The 4,807-nt window shown below is 37.4% G+C and overlaps 1 pseudogene; it reads left to right on the top strand.

Moving 5' to 3' along the window:
* The first annotated feature begins 1,372 nt into the window (after positions 1 to 1,372).
* On the top strand, positions 1,373 to 2,317 carry LOC101710749 (olfactory receptor 2W3-like; annotated as a pseudogene).
* The last annotated feature ends 2,490 nt before the right edge of the window (positions 2,318 to 4,807 follow it).

The following is a 4,807-nucleotide window of genomic DNA, read 5'->3' as shown; positions in this document are numbered from 1 at the left end:
AGTAGTTGACTCTTCTAAAAATATATGTGATCGTTCAAAGGTATCAACCATTTTTAACCAGTGTCTTGTACAGTCACACAATTCATTCACAGAAAAGAAGAGGAAATTAATCTAAACCTGAGACATCCAAGATTTCTTCCCAGATGGAGAGTACAAACAAGTTAGGCTTGTTCAAATGTGGATGGGTTCAGGGGAATGAGGAGTTGGGAAAGTACAAGAATTTTATACTTTTAAAATTTTAAATTTATGTTCAAAAGATATCATTCATTTTTTAGGAAAATGACCCAAGCATATTGTTTCAATTTATTCTATTTATTTCATTTTCTCTATAGAGGTATTTTTATTTTTAATTTGACTAAGATTTTTGTACATTTATAAATTGTATACAGGTTTGGTATTTTGTTGTGACAAGGTTTCTCATCACCAAATTGTGCATATCACACCTATTTTTTTCTAATATTTATTTTTTAACCTGTAAACTGTAGCAAAAAATGATCAGGTTTATTATGCAGACAGGTATACCTTTACATCTTTTAAAGACTTTAAGCATGTAAGAGCTCTTTAGAAAGGAAATATTCAGGAGTGAATAAAACTTTCATTTTTACCTTTGTAACTTTCCTCTAGCAGCGATTAAGATGATTTTAGGTCCTTTATTCCAGTGTATAGTTCAGCACCTTAGAAGTGACTGTTTTACCTAGTGATATTTTCACATAACACTGTCTTAAAGTTACAGATATTGATCTACACAAATAGCTCATTTCTAATGAAAACATGAACGGTGTGCTGCCTAAAGAATGTGGCATCTGCAGTAACTCAGTATTTGCAGTGTTCAACACACACAATACCACTACCTGTTTTCTGCCCATTCACAGGTTAAAAGTTGGTACTGGGCCAGGGATTTAGCTCAGTGGTTCCACCACCTGCCTTGCAAGTGCAAGATCCTAAGTTTGATCCATGGTACCAAAAAAAAAAAAAAAAAAAAAAAAAAAGGTGCTCCTGGAACCCTCTGTTTTGCACTTATTACCTGGTGTTAAATGCAAAATTCAGGGTTTTAAAAGACTTACCTTATGTTTAAAGCAAAGATCAGTGAAACAAGATAGCAGTTCAAGAGGCAGAGAGAGGTCATGAGACCCCAAGAAGGCCCACTCCAGTGAAGTGTCTGCATGAGGCTGCAGGAAGGACAGGTAGCTGAGGTTCCCACTGGTGTCCTCTTTGTGGAACAACTGTTAGCCTGGTAAGCTATATATATCAGTCATGCTGTACACATGAATGTCTTAATTAGAAGATTCAGGGTGGTTAGCATGTAATAGGTGTACAGAGTGGCTATGAACTATTTTTCTTTCAATTTCTCTTTTTTATAAGGTGCACTGTGATGGTTGGAAAAAATGACAGCTCCTACAGTCCCCTCATTCTGCTGGTGTTCTCTGAGCACCCCCGCCTGGAGAGGATCCGCTTTGGGGTCATCCTGGTGGCCTATTTCCTGACCCCGATGGGTAACGCCACCATCATCCTGGTGTCCCACTGGACCCACACCTCCACACGCCCATGTACTACTTCCTCATGCACCTGTCCTTCCTCGACCTCAGCTTTACCACCAGCTTCACCCTGCAGCTGTTCTACAACCTACATAGCCCAGAAAAGACCATCAGCTATGTGGGCTGTGGCCTGCAGCTCTTTCTGTTCCTGGGTCTGGGTGGTGTGGAGTGCCTGCTCCTGTCTGTCATGGCGTATGACTGCTTCATGGCCTTCTGCAAGCCCCTGCACTACAAGGGGATCAGGAGTCCCAGGCTCTGCCTGGGCTTGTTGTCCTTTGCTTGGGGATATGGGATGGTTAACTCTTTGATTATGACTCCATTAACCTAGTGGTTACCCCGCTGTGGGGGCCACTGTGTGGATCACTACCTGTGTGAGCTGCCAGCCCTGATCCACCTGGCCTGCATCAGTACAGCTGCTGTAGAAAGTGTTGCCTTCATTCTGGCCATAGGTGTTGTGTTGTCCCTGATGGTGTTCATCCTGGTATATGACTACATCATGGGGGGTGTGTTGAGTATCCAGTCATCCTTAGGGAGGAACAAAATCTTCAACACCTGTGGCTTCCATCTCACGGTGGTGTCGTTTTTTCTATGGAAACATTATCTACAAGAACATGCAGCCAGGAAGCATCTCCTCCCAAGACCAGGGCAAGTTCCTCACCCTCTTCTACAACATCATCACCCTGCTCCTGAAACCCCTCGTCTACACCCTCAGGAACAAAGAGGTGAAGGGGGCACTGAGAAGGCTGACTTTGGGACACCTAGGTTTAAGAAATAAGTTGTAATCAAAAGGGAAGTTACAAATTTCTGCTTATATTAGAATCTTACAAAAATTGTGATGTTTAATTCTGATTTGAAATGTGGAGTTGCGATGCCTCCTGCTGTGCTGCTGTTGCCCAGGATTGCTTTTGCTATTCTGGGTCTCTTCTGGTTCCCTATGGATTTTAGGAAATTTCCTTTGTTCTGTGAAGATGCTGCTGTTATTTAGATTGGAGTTGCATTAAATCTGTATATCAGTTTTGAAAAAATGGCCATTTTAACTATATTGATGCTGCCTATACAGGAACAGCAGATGTCTTTCCATTTTTTTGTATGGTCCTATGTCCTTTTCAAAGGAATGTGGCTTTTGTTTTCAAGATCTGTCTTTTCTTGGGTTGTTATGTCCTAAGTATTTAATTTTTCCTGATGGTATTGAGAATGATATTGTGTGTTAACATGTTGTTAATTTTGTTCATATGAGTCCCAAAATATTTCCCACACTATTCCATAACTTAGTGAATTTTTCTCTTCTTAATAGTTTTACATTTTAAGGGCCTTATCAGGATATGTAAATTCATTGAGCTGCTTAGATTGTGATTTCAGCTAAAGTGTCAAAGTATTAGATTACAGTATCTGGTGAGATTGTAGTAATTAAAGGGTTCAATGTCCAAACAGTTTTATGTCATTTGGTTACATTCACATTTTGTTACCATTCACCTATAAAAATCTATCAATGAATTGACTCATGTTTAACCACACTTGGTAGAAAAGACCCATTTTCCCCACTACACCTAATTTTTATGTAAATATCTCAAATCATCATGTAATGTTTACATTGACAAAGGCAAGATTGTAACAGTTAAAGTATTTTAGCAACTTGTCTAAGTCAACAGTCCCTCTGTCAACTAGAGAAATGCAGATCTTTATGTATCTTGAGTAGAAAAATGGGTAATAGAAAAATAAATTAAATATTAGAAATCTACCTTTCTATAGTTTTAATCATCACCTAGTGAGATTTTTCTGATCAATAGTGTTATTATAGTCATAAATAAATAAATATTTTTATTTGCCCATCTTATAAGATATTCAATGGTCATGTGTTCCCAACATATTTTTCATAATTCGTAAATTGATTTCAAGTTTCATCAGTGTTTTTGAAAAAATCTCTCAAAATTGCTTTGGATTAAATACATTTGGTAAGTACTTATAAGTGGTACTGAAGAGTATTACTCAATATCTTTTATACTAATGCTGAATTAAAGATTTAATAAATTATTCTCCAGGTTTGCTTTTAAATGTGTTGAAAATACAGACTAATTATATTGAATACGATAATTAATTATCTATAAAGTATAATGTATTGGCCATCATGCCTGTTATTTCCAAAAGTAACAGGTACAGAATTTTTTCCTTTTATAGTTACCTCTTAAAATTTTCTCAAAATAACACGAGAAACTGATGAGGGGAAAAAGACTGTACATGATAATGTGCAGAGTGATTGATCTTTTCTTTCCAGATACCAGGACCACACATTACCACTGAACTAAGGAGATGAAATAACCCAAAGCCTTCTGCCAGAGATTCAACCCCATTTGCAATGCTTCCTGTGCATGTTCTCAGGGGAAAGCCCCTTGTTTGTACTCTTTTCTCCATAGACAACAATAGCTTAATTATTCCTTTGCAAAATGTTGCAATTAAGTAATCTATTGCTTTGGAAACAAACAAAGAAACATATCAGTCAGTCACATGACAGCCCACTTCAGACATTTTACATAGGTTTAATCAGATATGTCATCTTCACAATGGGAAAGTCTCTTCAATAAAAATGTTGGAAAAACAAGGTAGGTATATGCAGAAAAAATGAAATTAGTCACATATATCATCACATAAGCAAAAATCAGTTCAAATGGATAGAAACTTTATGAAGACTTGCAGCTATAACATTAGTAGAAGAAAATCACAAAGCTCCTTGATTCCCATCTCATGATGAATTTTAAAAGATAACCCTGAAGCAGAAACAACAAAAACAAAAAACACACCAGTGTGATTAAATTAAATTAAAAGGTTCTGTGGATCAGAGGGAAGAGACACCCTGTGGAATGGGAGAAAATATTTGCAAGCCATATAGCTGATGTCCAAAATACACAAGAAACTCAACTCAAAGCTAGGAAGCAAAGAGTCTGATTAGTAGATGGGCAAAACAACTGAATAGACAGTTCAAAAAAAGAAAAAATGTTCAACAGATATTTGATAAAAGTGTTTAGTGTCATTCATCACCAAGGGAATACAGATATTTCTAATTTAATGACCTCCTTGGTTAATGACTGTTCAGAAGTATGACCTGCACTCAGACTTAAGATGCAGGAACAGGAATGGGAGCAGCAGTGTGGCCTTATGGAGACATCTACTTCTATATTCAATTCTATGCATGAAAATGCCACAGGTTTCCCAGTGAGTGTACTGTCCACAGTGTACTGTCAACTGTGTGTTCTCAGAAGTGATTGCAGCTATGCTAG

This window comes from Heterocephalus glaber, unplaced genomic scaffold, assembly GCF_053883595.1.
Source record: "Heterocephalus glaber isolate CG9 unplaced genomic scaffold, H.glaber_assembly_v1.0 deba00001673, whole genome shotgun sequence".
NCBI lineage: Eukaryota > Metazoa > Chordata > Mammalia > Rodentia > Bathyergidae > Heterocephalus > Heterocephalus glaber.
This window is presented reverse-complemented; position numbering and strand designations above follow the sequence as displayed.